The following is a 16,846-nucleotide window of genomic DNA, read 5'->3' on the forward strand; positions in this document are numbered from 1 at the left end:
AAAATCTCACAATCTCTCTCTCCGGACACTGTATCTATAGATGCAAGGAGCTTACCACCATCAGATTGATGATGATGGAAATGAGGAGGTAACCTACACAAACTATGTTTACATATAAGTATATAATAATTTTATCAATGCTTTGAACAAAAATGTCTAACTTGTAATTATGGGGTGCCCATTATACTTATTGGAGTGTTTCTACGCAATCCACCAAGGAGATATAGCCCAACATATATCCAAGAGAATGGAAATGATGCAGTGGATGGGAAAGGTTTTAGGCCACATTCCATTGGGAAAGGTTTTAGGCCACATTCCATTGCTGTTTCAAAATGTGAATACTGAAACATGAAAGAACCCAATCTAATAATGGGTAGGGGCCATAGGCCTCTCTACTACGAGGTCTAGCTGAGAGACGAGTGGTTACTGCAAGGTATGAAACAAGAAAGATCCTTTTTATAATTTGAATTTGTGAAATCATGTTCAAGATGGTAGGGAATGTATCTATTTTTTTCACTTTGCAGGTGGTTTCTTGGAACTTTCATGATGGAGGGGGAACTGGTTCTTGATTGCTTTTGTAGGTAGCATGGCAAAGGCATGCAAGTAGATGCTCCGACATTGTATAAGCATTGAGGATGATTTGTTATGCCATGAAATTGCGTTGGGAGGGCTTGAAGGCATGCCTAAAGACCTCGGTGACAACACTACAAGGGATTGGGCTCATACCCGCGCTCTTAGCCGCTAAAAATGACTTGTGAAAAAAAGTAGCGGGCCCGTGTATCAGCGCGTGTATTCTCGCGGCCAGAGACATGCGTGTAAAAACGCGTGTACAGTGCCTCTCAGACGCGCGTATACACGGGTGTGTAGCCGCGTTTTTTTTTGCAGACGCGTTAATACACGCTAGTATACACGCATCTTGTTCCATTAGACGCGGTTATACACGGGTGTATAGCCGCGTCCTGTTCAATTCCAATGTCCCAGCCGCGTTTGTACTTGCGTCTGTACACGCGTTTCTTTTATTTAGATGCGCTTATACACGCGTTACTGCCAGTTTATACGCGTGTATACACGCGTTATTTCTAGTGTATCCGCGCAGATACACGCAATTTTTAGCAGTTTTGACGCGTTTATACACGCGAACAGAGAGCAAAAAAAAAAATCCAGAGAGTGCTATTTGGTGCCTGAATACTGTTCCAGCATTCCAGCACCCAATAGCACTCTCTGGTTTAGGGTTTTTGGTGCATTAGACCATCCCATTAGACCATCCACGAAGAACATATGCACGAGGGAGATTAAGACAAGAACGACATGAATGCATACATTGTCATTACATGATTCAAGACAGCCATGAATGTAATACTATCGATCAATCAATTCAATATTACTATCAAAATTTCATACATGTATACAAGGGAGTCCATATCTCGAAGTAGCCCATGGCTTGAGTTTACAAAAAAATATATACAATCACATCCTAAATATGGAATGTGATACTACAAATCTGAGTACTACTCAGACCCAGATGATGACTCGGTGCTCCCCTCATGCTCAGATGAGCTCGCATCGGTCGGAATGTCCGAGGAGTAGTGCTCACGTCCACCCTCTGCAGCGGCGGCCGGTGGATCATCAGCAGCTTGTGCCTGTTCAAGTAAATTATAGTATATAAGTATATATATATATATATATGCAATTCAATAAACCAAAACCATTCGTTACGAATTTTCAAGTACCTGTCGACCGTATGGTCTCATGGCCAACTCAAACTGCGCGTCCGTAATACGTCCCTCGGCTCTGAAGATGGCCCACGTGTCACGTTTGCTATGCCGGCGAGCATACGCAGTATCGTGGGTTGTGGGCTTCCTCCCCGTAACCCGTCGCTGTATCATAATCAACACAATTTGTAAGATTAAAACAATTCATAGAATCAATGAATTAAGTAAACAATCAAATAAAGTGACAGGATACTTACGAACTCTGCCTCCCATGACTCGACGCCGCCAGATCCGAAATGCGAAGATCCAACGGTCTCCATCTGGATCCGTCGTGCCTCCACATGCTGCCTGCTCTTCACGCCACCCTCTGCTCGTTTCTTTGCCTCCTTCCACTCGCGTTTGTGCGCAGTGGCAGGTTTCTCGGCAGGATAGCCGCCCGCAGCTACATTTAGCCGGTCATCGTACGCGAGCTTTTTAAGGTGAGATCTTTTATTACTTAAGATCTCCCTTATTCGCGTCCTTCCCCATACATCCGAGAATGTAGCATGTGGGGGATTGGGGTACCGACTGTGTACAGCCTCTATCACCTCCCCAACTAATCGGCTATTTTGATCTTTAAATTTAATAAAACAATTTCTATATGAGTTTGATACTACCCCACGCATGTATTCCATTACCTCCCTCCCCCTCGCATCCATCACTATCCCGCCCCTATCCGTCACATCATAGCAAACCACTCTCTCCATCTCTCTCATCTCCTCCTCTTCCGAACTGTCTCCTCTAACTCTTCTCCCTCTATCTCCTCTCTCACCCCGTGCCCTACTACCTCCCCCACCTCCCCCACCTCCCCCACCAAAGCACCCGCCGCATCCTCCCCCACTCCCACTCTTCCTACTGCTGCGGGTGGAGTCACGACTGGGGGATTGTCTACGTGACGGTGGCTGTGAGCCCTGACGTGACGGTGGCTCTGAGGGAGCACGTGATGGTGGCTGTGAGGGTGTACGTGAGTGTGTCTGGGACGAGGTATGTCTCCTCGGTGGACGTGGAAGAGGAGAAGCTGCATGCCGTCTCGTCGGACTCGGAGGAATAGACGGCACTGGAGTGCCCTGGATACTCGCGATAGGGGTATAGACACCAGGCAGGGAAGGAGGGGGATGGACATACATATACTCTGTAAGCTCAACCGGACCAGGTTGGCGCCCAAAGTGATTCATCATCTCCATCAACCAATTGCTGTACGCAAATGGATCGGATGAAGAACCTGGAATATCCATAAAGAACCTGCAACAAACATCATCATGTACATCATGGGCTGTCTCTTTACTCACACATTGTCATTACACAAGTCAAATGCCTGCAAACCATGAAATCTGAAACGCCGCAGTTTTCTGTCTGCAGAAACGCGTGTATACACCCGTCAAAAAATGCGTGTATATACCCGGCAAAAAACGCGTGTATATGCGCGTGGAAAAACTCTGCAGACAGGTTACACGCGCTCCTACACGCGTTCTTACACGCGACCTGCGAAAAAAATTTCTCGAAAAGACCGACCCCCGACAAAAACAGAATGTCCTTATAAAAGGACCAGCCATTGTCGCCCCTGTCAGGATGCAGCAACCCAATCGTGTGCAAAAAGACAAACCCAAAGAGCAAAGAGCAAAGTGAACAAATCTGACAAAAGAGACAAGGCACAGGACAAAGTGACTCACCTCTGAAAAAGTGAGTCCTCTCTGCTCCTTCTCTGCTCCCTCTTTCTCCCGTGTGTGTGCTCCTTTCTCTGCTCCTTCTTTGCTGTTGGAAGAGGCGAAAACAGGCGCACTGTTGATTTCTAAGTTCAAAATCTATATTTGGGGAAGGCGGGCTATGTTTAGTTTAAATATGCCGTCGCGTTTATGGGTGCGTTTATGTTCGCGTTTATAAACGCAGGTATATTCGCGTCTACATGATTTTAGCTGCGTTTATACACGCATTTTGCAGAAATTAGCCGCGTGAATACACGCGTTTTTTAGGAAGTAGCCGCCTTTATACACGCAAATTTTAGGAGATAGCCGCGTGAATACACGCGTTTTTGTGCTTTCATTAAAAATATATAATGAGTTTGTGTTTTCTGGTTTGTACACAGGATGTCATCAACCTCTTCAAGCAGTTCTGAGGAAGATGAGACAATGCGTCATCGTAATCGCGATGTGTGGTTGGGACAACGGATCAAATGTATGTGTAATCGATGTCAAGGATGCATTGTACGAGCACGTCGAATTACCTTGAATCATATCTCCATGTATGGAGAATGGAATCAAACAGGTTTAGAGGTGAGTAGATGTAAATTGATGGTATTCAAATGACTCATGGTATCCAAATTAAATTAATAGAGTTGTAACATATAATTTGATAAATTGAAGCAGGATGCAGTACCACACCCTAACATGGTACCCTACGCGCGACGAGAGCACGTAAAGCGTCGACGAGATGATGCTGGAGCTTCGGGATCTAATGTCAGAGATGAGTGGGAAAGGGACGACAATAGCCCTGCACCTCACGAAGTTGTGGAAGAGGAGGTGCTTGATGATATGGTGCGGAATCTTTTTAAGGATGATCCCAAAGGTATGGACGACGATGATATGGAACAAGAGCATCTTTATAAAGCTTCATCGACACCGGTGTTTGAAGGGTGCACATTCTCAGTTTTACGTGCTTCCCTTGAACTACTTAATATACAAACAGTTTATGGATGGAGCAATGCAAGTCTTGACGCATTGTTGAAGTAAGCATTCTAACTTATAAATTTGAATTAGTGGTTTAAGGTTTAGGATTTAAGACTAATTATAATTGATGATATTGGATGCAGGCTATTGTCAAATATGCTTCCAAAGGAAAATAGACTGCCCACCTCAAGAGACATAGCGAGGCGCTATGTGACATCTCTTGGAGGACTGGATTATGATAAAATACATGCATGCGTCAATGATTGCATTCTCTTTCGTGGGACGCATAAGGAGGCTCTGACATGTCCCACTTGTGGTGAAGCAAGGTACAGAACAGATATGAAGAGTTTTGATGTACCTCGTAAAGTCTTGCGACACTTTCCTATAATTCCTCGCATCAAACACATGTTCAAGTGCAAATCCATAGCAGAGCTCATGTCATGGCATTCCTCACATCGATCGGATGATGGCATGTGGAGAATTCCCGCAGACACTCCTGCTTGGAAGCATATTGAAGATGAGTGGCCCAGCTTTAAAACAGAGCCCAGAAACTTGAGACTTGGCCTGGGTATGGATGGAGTGAATCCATTTGGTTTCAAAAGCACCGCGTACAGCGTGTGGCCAGTTGTGCTGGTGAATTATAACCTTCCACCATCAATGGCGATCAAGAAGGGACATCTTATGTTATCCCTTCTAATTCCAGGGAAACATAAAGTCAAGCATATGGATGTTTATCTTGAACCACTGATTGATGAGTTGGAGGAACTATGGAGAGGTGTTGCGGTGGTGGACATTAGTAGGCCTCCCTCCTCTCGACACTTCGACTTAAAAGCAGTGTTGATGTGGACAATGCATGACTTTCCAGGATACAGCGATTGTTCTGGTAAGAATTCTAATTACCTCCCTACTCTATTACTATTGGCTATATATATTAATTATACGGTTTGACTTTATTATTCTAACTTTTATTTATATTTTAACAGGTTTGAAAACATCGGGTAAACATGCATGTCCTGTTTGTGGCCCTTCGTTAGTACATGAGTATGCTGATGGTTTGTGTAAGACTATATTCGATAATCATCATCGATTTCTCCCCTCAGATCATCCTAAATATGTTGCTAGTAAGAGTAACATTCCTCCACAAACACTTCGTGCAAAAGATTGGAAGCGTATTTGGGAGTCTACAACTATTCTTCCTCCAGATGGCATGAACAGGTATAGTGATGTTTTTTCAATCTTGTTTTGTGTAGTCTCTAATTGGATTAAAGGTCACATAGAGCAATCCCTTGTGCAGGTACTCCATTTTTTTCCGGCTGCCATATTGGACCCATCTTAAGATCAACCATCTTCTTGATCCCATGCACATCTTCAAGAATGTGGGATCTGGTATTTGGGAACATATTACTGGTAAACGAGACAATGTTAGCGTACGTGAGGACTTGCGGGTCGCAGGACGTATGCGTCAAGCTTGGCCACGAGAGGTGGGTGGGCACGTTCGTCTTCCGCCTGCACCATGGATTATATCAAAGAAAGAGGAGAAGCAGGTAAAGCAGGCCATCACCACTTTGCGTACTCCCACTGGATGCATGAGATCATTGAAGGGAGCCTTTACAACCACTAAGAAAAGAGGCGTTGAGCAACTATATGGGTTGAAGTCCCACGATTGGCACAAGATGCTTCAAGTAAGTGTTTTCCAAGTCTTGTACGTACGTTGAAATTAAATTTTGTAATGCCATAAACCATAAATGTGCTCTTATGTGCGCAGTTCATACTACCTACTAGCATCGACCATTGTGCGAATAAGAGTTTGAAAAAATGTATTTATAAGATGGGCGAGCTTGTGAGGTATGTAAAACCCATGCTCAGATCACCCTTCATTATACCTTGCAAAATGAACGTGCATGAGGTATAACGTACTATTTATTTATTTTTCAGATATGTTAGTTCCAAAGCAATTGATCCAGCCACGTTGGATGATGCGCGTGTTATGGCAGTGGAGGTGGTTTGTTTGGTAGAGGAGACTTTTCCGCGAACCATTCTCACAAGTCAACTACATCTCATTGTGCATTTAGTGGACGAAATTGCTTTATGTGGTACTGTGCATGCACGTTGGATGTTCTTCCTAGAGCGCTTCATGAAGACCTTAAAAGACTTTGTGAGGCAAAGTGCAAGGCCTGAAGGAAGCATGGCCGAGGGTTGGTTGATACAAGAGTCGCTTGTATATATTTCAGAATTTCTTGGTCAGGTGGACAGCTCTTTGCCACGACTATGGAGCAATGAAGAGGACTTGAGGATGACCTCTATTGTGCCTCAAGGAAAAGGACAGAGTAAAGTAATTGACAGAACGTTGATTGATGATCTCAATTTCACTTGTATCCTTAATAGTGATGTGATGAGCAGATGGGTTACAAGATATGAGGATGCAAAGACAAAAAGGCAAGCAGAAAGAGCTCTCTTTCGGAGGCAACATGGCTCTCGGAAGGCGTACCCTAAGCATCTAGCAACACTTCCGAATGATATCCATGTTGATTGGTTGCATGAGGAAATGGAGAGAGCAGAGAGTGACGAGGGGCTGCATATCACGGCGGAAGAATGGGAGTATGCACGAGGATGCATGTCAAAGGTACATAGAACTAATGTTTTGCATTAGTTGTAAGTGATTTTCTTTTAATATTTGTTCACATTGCTTACACAAATATTGTTTCTATTTTGGTCCAGTGCACTATGTTCAATGCTATATGGTGTGAAGGCAAGCATTTTCGAACACAAAGAATTGATGAAAAGAGAAATACACAAGATTGCGGTGTCATTAGTAGCTTTGAGGGAGCTAATGGAAAAATGGATGATTATTGTGGCATAATCCAAGACATATTTAGGCTTGACTTTCGTCGCTTCTTTGTGTATGTTTTGGATGTCAAATGGCAAATGAACGTGGTGGAAAAAGGGCCTGATGCAACGATAAAACACCATGCAAGTGGATATGTAACTATTGACTCTACAAAGTTCTGGCAAACAAAGAAAGATAGGCTCGTATTGCCACAACAATGTGAGCAGGTATGCATTTTTTTACTAATGTGTTTCATGTACATATATATCTAAGCTCGCGTACCCCTTGACTTTTGATATGCTAATTAATTACTGTACTGTGTGTATTTGAGTAGGTTATCTATCTACCAATGGTGCATGACATCAAATGGTGGTACGTCATCCCTATTGCACCACGTTCCAAAGTGATGTATAATACATTCACTGATATGGAGCATATGGAGGATGTAACAAGCCGCAATGAAGATGACGTCGAACATGCCATTGAAGATGTTGTGATCGATGATCAAGAAATAAGAGATGATCGTGATAATGAGGATGAGCATGCCATTTCTCATGATCATGAGAATGACCCTACCATTGAGGATGATGGTGATGTTGATGAGGATGATCAGGACATCGATACCATTATCAATGGAGTACAGAATATCGATAGTGGAATAAATTTAATCGTAGCCTTACCAATTGATCAAATGGATATTGATGTTGATCGTTTGGCAAGGATGGATCTTATTGAAGATGAGATCGAACCCTAACCAATCCGTCACTGTATGTTCTAAATTGATGACATTTCCATCATCTCATATGCAATATGATTTATTTTTGAATATATTTCATTGTTGTAAATGCATGTAGTGGGATTGTGTAATGATGTATACTGTAATGTACTATGAGATGGTTTAAGGAAAATAGTTTTTAATTTTGTAAAGGAATTCAGTTTTTTTTCAATTTTTCTCTGCCATGCGTGTATTAATCCGTGTATAGTAGCGTGTATTTATCCGTGTATAATAGCGAGTATTACCCCGTGAATATTATCGTGTATAGATGCGTGTATTACTGCGTGTATATAGACGCGTTTATACACGCATTGATTAATGCAAACATACACGCGAATTTAAATGCAAAAATACACGCGCCCGATTCTATTCAAATACAAGCGCGACCATACACGCGTTCGTAATTTATCGCGTGTATGAAACGCGTGTATGGCAGCATTGTCTTGTAGTGCAATAAATTCATTGAGATAGAGGCATTGCAAAGAGCACAAGTGGAACCTATGATGGAAACTCCACAACCTTTGCCACCATTGTGAATCAAGGTCTTAGGCCATATGCACATCCCTCCCCATCTATGCCACCTCCATTTTATCCACCTCCATCTAATGCACCATTTCCTTACCATGTTCCTCCACCTTTTATGCCAATCCCAACATATCCTCCAAATTGGATACCACCATCACAGCCCCTTCCTTATCAAGGGCCACATAACAGAATCAGGAGCTTGAGTATGCCTCCACATACATGAATGACTCTAGGAATGAAGGTTTTATTTTTCACTACAATTCTCATGACATCGTCTTTTGTTATTTTTATGAATGATTCTAGGAATGGAGGTTTTATTTTGTTATTTTGAACTATATTCTCATGGCATCTACTTTTGAACTATGATTCTCATGGCATATTCTTTTGACATTATATGAAGAGACTCTAGTAATGGAGGGTTTATATTGATATTTTTAATCATCAATTGTAGTTTGCATGACATTGTCTATTGTAATTATTTTATATTGAGGGTTCAAATTGATATTTTGAATCATCAATTGTAATTTTCATGACATAATCTATTGCAATTTTTTCATGCATGGAGAGAGGGAGAGAGACAAGGGAGGTTACATCAAGAGATGCGCATAGGGGTGCAAAGAGATAGAAAATAAGACAGGGGGTTTAAGAGAGAGGGAGAGCATGGATGTAAGAGTGGGATCAAGAGAGAGAATGAAAGAGGGTCCTAGTAGGGAGAGACTGCGAGAGTGAGGGAGTGAGAGTAGAGAGAAACAAGTGCTCACCATTTTGGAGGAATCGTTCGCTGGAAAATGCTCGCTAAAAAATTTCCCCCATAAAAGGGGTTAGGGTTTAGGGTTTTGAAAATGTGACCTCAACCCTAAACCAAACCCATTGCTTTGAATTGGATTAACTTGGGATTAGATTGGATTCTCATCAAATCCATCCTCTCAAGAGCTACTTTAGAACCTAATTCATTTACCTTGGATTCTCATTATGGTGATCAATGTGTATTGATTCTCACTATGGTGATCGATGTGTATTGATTATAGTAATGACTTGTTTTTTTTTGTATCTGTAATGGATGTGGATGGAGGGCACGATTCTAGGCTGCCTAGATAATTATCAACCTCATTAGACTGAGCTTGATCAAGAGTTGTCGATCATATGAGTCACTGCTATAGACATGTCGCAGGCTTTACACATGGTATCTAGTCTAGAGCATACACTTGCCTCCCTTTAGAGGTTGAGTGGAGTTTTGTATATGGATGAGGGGATGGAGAGGCAATGCAAGTGGCCACTACATCACACACACTATTATAGTGCGAGGTTGATCACCTTGTACAGATCTCTAATCTTGTTTGCAATCTATTCCTTCATAGTCATGGAGTGCACCTCAGGCAAGGAACCTCTCACCATATCCTGATGTCCCCACCTACTCATGGGACATTCATATTTAAAAGTCACTAGCACCATGGAAAGGATGTAGGGAACAACCCAATATCATTAGGCTTTTCCCAACCATAGTCAGAGCAAAAACAACTCAACCAAGAAACCACTATGATGTGGCCCAGCTCGTGTTGGTAAGATATCTATCTCAAGTGCAAGATTTGACTAAGATGTATTTGTCCCAAAAGAATGTAGAATATTGTTTTGAAGTTTGGTTTTTTTCATCTAGTAGTACGTCAAAGGAATGAATTTTGGTCTTTTTTAATCTAGTAATAGGAAAACAATTAATCCATCCCCGGAGCCGAGTGGTTGGTTGGACCATAGAACACAGAAGGATCCACGCTCGAGTGTTCCTCTACATTTTCATGACAAAAGAAGTTAAATCTAGAGTTTAATTAAGTTTAGCTTTTAATAAGTGAGAATTCTAATTCATTGCAATTTAATGAAGTCTTTTGATTTCAAGCATCATCATGGACTTGGTTTTTTCTTAAAATGGACATGGATTTGAAACTAGATATCCTTGGGGGTTAGAGGAATATCCATCTGTATCCCAAGTGGGAGAGGCACAAAATTCTCACATGAGGGTAGTGCGCAAGAGGAAGGGGTTAGTAATGGCATCCTAACAAAAGAGGTTTAGGGCTAGAGGCTTCACTATTGTCATCCCTTCTTAAATCATCGTGAAAGAGAAATGATGTTCATGTTCTTCTTCATCCTTTCACTTCAAAAAATATAGTCATCAAGGATCTAGAAAATACCCAAGAATATGAGACATATCTAGAAAGCATATAAACAGCTATCTACAACCCAAGGATCTAAAAAATACCCAAGAATATGATATATATCTAGAAAGCATATGAATAGCTATCTATAACATTAAATGCACAGAATCCTCTTTCTCTTCCCAAAGCAAGTATAAGTACTCATGTATTTTTCATGAGTAAAAAAGTTGTTCTTAGTTCTTTCTTTATAAATATTCACCTATTTTAAAATAGATAAATATTCACCTATTTAAACATAAACATTTACTCTCTTTTTCTCTCGCTCACTTTAGATCAACTTATGCGAATTCCATTCCTTTATGCATTCTAAGATCATGCATACACAACTTTTTGAAAACCATGCCTTCTAATCATCCACCAATGTTCACACATCTCTCTCTTTTTCACACATAACAAAAACATTACATGCACCGAATATAATTTTTCTATGATGGGAATAAATAAATAAAGAAAATTGTTTTAAAAATGGAGCCTTACATGCACTGTAATAATATGAGTTATAAGGATGGTATTTAGTATGTCACTGCATACATGTTAAGAAAAAATAAGGGACACACACACAATAAAAGACTGGACAATATAGTGTATATATATATTATATTCTAAAAGGAATTTAGACTATTATATGTATGCATGTGTGTGTGTGTGTGTGTGTGTGTTTGTGTGTGTGTGTGGCTCATGATATCACCATGTCACCACATGTATATTATCCTTCACATTACTTTTAGAATATATCTTCATAATCTATCTTTCACAAAAGAAATGCACGAACACAAAAGAAATGCACGGATAGGAGGCCACATGGTGATGCAAGAAAATTCGATCCCTCTGAGTGTTATACATAGTGTACATATACCCTTTTTTTTAGGTAGCAAGTCCCAAAGACATGGATGTACATGGAGTCTGCTGAATAAATCCAAGGTTTTTTTTCCACCTAGACTAGTATGGATTGCAAGGTAGGTTGTACATATGAAGTTCTTTTTCACATTTCCACCATGGTTATTCTAAGGGTAGAGCAAAAAAAAACCATATTAGGGAGTTTGGAAAAATCCCATTACTTTGAGAATTTGCTTTTCAATCTACTTTTTGGTATATCTTGAGCATACCAATTAAAAAGTTGTCGGAGAATGTGGATTTAGAACCTAATCTTCAAGAGCTTTCCAATGATATGTCACATGAGGGGGTTTTGAAAAAAACTTTAAAAAATTCACCATGCTCCCATTTTTTGATCTTGCAAAATGGGAATTGGGATATTCCCAAACTCCCTAATATGGTCTTAAAAGGAGGTCAGGAAAAAATGAGGAAATCAATACAGGTACAATTTGACAAGTTCAAAAACCTAGAATTTCATACCAAGATCTTGAACAAAATTTAAATATGATCTTATAGGGCTTCAGATGTGACCTGATCTAATCTGAGAATTTAGGCCATATAGTAAATAGTGGCAAATTTGATCTGATCTGAGAGCTTCAAACGGAGTTTAAGGAGTTAGTCCATCATTAGAAACATCAATACTAACAGCTTGCAAGTCCATAACCATAAATGAACTAGGATTGCCAATGCTAGAGGATTCTATACAATTCGATTTTCAGATTCACAAAAAGAAACCAGATATTTTCCTCATTTATAGGTGAGCCTAAAATATAGGATGAAATGGCATATGTTTTACACGTCGGATAAGAGTTGTCCAATCAAGAATCCCCATCATATGCCATGTAGACAAATAGCTAAAATCATGGGGGTGATTTTGGCAAGATGGAGAAAAACTAGGAGGCACCCCTTTCTTGCCCTTTTGAGAATCTTTTGAAGATAAATAATTGAAGATAAGTTCTCGAAGAGGAGGGACACAAGCTTTGATCATTTTGGCAACATGGGCATCACATTTGACATGTGTACGACACCCATGTGTGGAGAAAGCTCCAAAAAGTAAGAAAGCATGCTCTTGAAGGCTGAGGATGGAAATTTGTAAAGGGAGAAGCTATCACATATGAATATTATCTTTCTTGAATTTTTGAATTTCTCTTTGCAAGTGTGTGAATGAGTTTCTAATTTGACCAATCCTTTTCATGTGATATTATACGAAATTTGCAAGTGGTGAAGTGAGCTTGCCTTGGATAGGAATTGATTCTCATTTCTAAAAAAGATTTTTAGCTTGCTTTGATCCAGACCACCTACTAGGGTGTCCTATTGGAACTTTGGGAGAGCCATCACCGCCATCATAACTTGAAGATTTCTCCATCCTGCCAATATATTCTTTCAAGGATGAGTCTTTGACTCTTCCTTGCCTTCAAGATCTGTCAGCCTATCTTGATGAGAACTCATCAATGTACAAGACATATTGCAAACCAAAAGTGAAAAATTATGTCAGTATAAGTGCATGCATATGCTAGAATAACATTCGCTCTTCCCACCAAGTCATAAAATAGACTAGAAAGAGACTGAACTTGATTATTACCTTTTTGCTAGAGTCCCAAGAAGTCTCCAAACCAAGAAAACTCGGAGGTTCAAAACCTGGAAAGAGACAAATTTCAATATGTTACACCCGCCAAGATAATAACTCCTTATCCCACTTATCATGAATCATCAAAGAGGTCCAAAATTGGGTTAAGCATGAGGAGCTAATGCTAAATGAGACATTCACATGTAAAGAGAGTGTTTGAATAGGGGTTTGAAAGATAAGAGAATGGCAATGACACAAAGTGCTCAATTGAGGAGGCTCATTCCTTGATTTGACAGGGAGAGGAGGGCTCCTTTTATAGGTGGAGAATCACCCTCTCTTCCATTGTTACAAATTACAACATAAAAATCTTCAACCCTTCAGTGACATAAGGGTAGATGTCACCATCAATTGTCCTCTTAGGCTAAGTCTTCTATTGATTATTAAATTGAAGACTTTTTGACTTTGAGAGTGTGATGAGATAATAGCCAAGTCTAAGTGGCATGTAGGTGGAGATCCCACTTACACATGGCGGAATTCTCCTCTTCCATGTAGGCATTCTAGAAGAATCTTTCCCAATTATGCACCTACACACACTCCTCCACACGCCTTCCACACTCCCCAACTTGTAGCCTTATGGTGAATACCATATTAATAATACAATTAAAATCCATGTGAGCATGAAGGCCCACTTTTATTTTCCACAACACTAGCCTATCTACCATACCAAAGTATTTATCAAGCATACTTGTGGCATTTACAATGTGTGCACCCTAAATCAAGTAAAACCATTATATTTGAAGATAGAATTTTGTTATCGGGGTAGCCGCCAAGCCGCCGCATCACCACGCCGTTATTCCATTCTGGGTGCCGCAATCTTCTTGGACAAGCTTCCACCTTATTACCATTGCGAAACCATCAAAATATGCACAAAATTGACAATGAAAGATATCAATTTTTCACGTCACAGTACTTGGGGGGTCACCATATGTAAAATATCCCTATCGCGTGCGTTCAAGGCCTATATTTTAAATCCCTTATTTGTGAATTTTTTAATCTATATAATATCCCCTTTTCTTTATGAATCTGTTTTTTGAAAAAATTTTAAATCATACCCTTATGTAAATATATTTCTGTAAGTTTCATAAATTAAAATTATACTTCTGTTGAACGCACGTTAATGGTACTAGTCGGTAACGCTGCAAGCATAGTATCATTATGACGATGTCACCTTCCCTTACCTTTATCAAATGCGGGCATATGGTCGGTAACGCGGCTAATTTATGTCCGTATCTAATTCCTATTCCCATAGATTCGGGCATGCACCTTGTTGATAACGCAGTAAAATGGTGTCGTTCGCTAGTGCATATGCTTTGATTGCATATTGTGGCATTTGATCGATATCGCGATCAAAAAATGTCGTAAATTTGTTTGGTTTGCCGATAACGCGGCCTGTGTTGTTTCTATTGCGTGTGATACATGCGATACTTGGTCGGTAATGCGGCCTGAGTATCACATGGGTCATAGTTTAAATCATATTGTCTACAAGTCTCATTTCATAAAATAGTAAAATCAAAGTAACAAAGTAATAACCAAAATAACACTAAAAAATAGATGATATTCTCTCTCTCTCTCTCTCTCTCTCTCTCTCTCTCTCTCTCTCCTACCTCTATCTTTACTTGGGTGATTATGGCTAAACGTCCATGCAAAGATGACAATGTAAACAAAACAATTCTACACACTATTTTAGTCTATCTTGGAGAATTTACGAAATCATTCAAAATGGCTTCTACTATTCACTCTCTCTCTATATATATATCTCTCTCTCGATTTTCCTTCTCTTATCTCTGTCTTGACTAGGTGATTATGGTTAGATTTCTATGTATAGATCACAATGAATATAAAACAATCATATACATTGTTCTACATTATCTTTAAGAATTTATAAAACCATTTAAAATGTCATCTTTAAAATTTTTTGAAATTATTTAAAATGCCATAAAGAGATTATAAACATTGTTTTGCACTGTCTTTAAGAATTTATGAAACCATTTAGGAAACTATCTTTAAACATTGCTGAAATTATTTAAAATGCCATCTAATATAATCTCTCTTTCCATCTATTTCTCTCCTCCTTCCACTGTCTTGACTTAGGTGATTTTGACTAGATAGTGAATATAAAACAATTTTAATCTCTCTCTCTCTCTCTCTCTCTCTCTCTCTCTCTCTCGCTCTCGCTCTATCTCTCCCTCGATTCACGTGATTATGGCTAGAAGGATATGTATATATGACAATGAATATTTAGCTTGACTGTTCAGTGCCTTTCCTCTCTATTTGTGTCTTGATACTCTCTCTCTCTCTCTCTTATATATTTCTCTTGATCTACTTGATTGGTGGTAGCAGTTTAGTGAATGTGCAACAATGGATGCTTCTTTTGTTTGATCAATGATAATTAATGTGACACACTTGTTATGGTTGTTTTACCTGTTTTAGTGTAAAGCATAAATGGATAACATGTTGATGTATTGCTTGATGTTGTTTTCAATACTATTGTTTGATATTCTATTTTTGTTCTGTATCTAAAGATATTTACTAGATTTGCGACGATGGCCACCATGCTCTCCACCGAAGAGCGAAAGATCATCCTACGAGCCATTCGCACAGAGGCAGTTATCATAGTGTCACAATGTTCAGAAGAAGCTGTCAGAAAGACTAATGAGTCAGATATCCTCATGAGAGACCTCGTCGTGCAGATCTGGGAAAATGCACACCATTGTCTCAGATGCGAAGGCAACGCTGAATTGTGTGAAAGTCGGAAGTTAGTCGACTTTGACTACCAGCACAGGATACGCACTATCTTGGGGAGTATGCGTTCGGCATACAAGGATCTCAGAGATGCCGCACCACCTTCTGTTGACTTACGCCGTCTACAACTGTGGGACGCAACATGGAATGAGCAGAAGGTGAAGAGCAAATGTATGAAAGTTCTTTCTGCAGACACACTTCCCAAAAGAGTGCGCATCGCCCAAGATATAGTCGCTGCACCGTCCGGACAACCGGATGTGACAGGGATGGGTGCAATCATGCGTACCATTTTCAACGAGCGATGTACACACCTTATCGACGTTCCGCACGAGGCCTTGATCGAGGGGCAAACAATAGGGTCAGGAGCTTTTGGCACAGTGAAGGAGTATAAGGTCCAGGGCATCTCATTTCTTCCACAGCACGTTACTTTTTGCGGAAAGCTTTACAAGGGAGAAGGCAGCTCAAGATTTGAGAGCTTTTAGGCTGAGCAGGGCATGCAGGTTCTACACCCGTCCATCGTGCGATACATAGCCTTCACCAAGGAATCGCCGTGGATCACTATTTTTTCGTTATATAACAGCGGCTCTTTGGGTGACACGCTCTTGAAGGTTTCTTTCAGACACAGTGAGTTTACCAGAGCGATGTACTGCTTGGATCAGGGATGGAAAAAGCCCCCGCCTACTGACATACAATTAAGCCAAGTGCAGCTCGCTCAGATAAAGGAGGTGGCTTTGAATATGCCTCACATTATGCATGCCCTGGTGGATGGCCTAGCAGCCGCACACATGGCTAGCATCATTCACACTGACCTACATCCCTTCAATGTTGTGCTAGATTTTACAAAGGATTTAAAAGCACG

The sequence above is a fragment of the Cibotium barometz genome, chromosome 13 (assembly GCF_041138505.1).
Source record: "Cibotium barometz isolate CiBa-2024 chromosome 13, ASM4113850v1, whole genome shotgun sequence".
Lineage (NCBI taxonomy): Eukaryota > Viridiplantae > Streptophyta > Polypodiopsida > Cyatheales > Cibotiaceae > Cibotium > Cibotium barometz.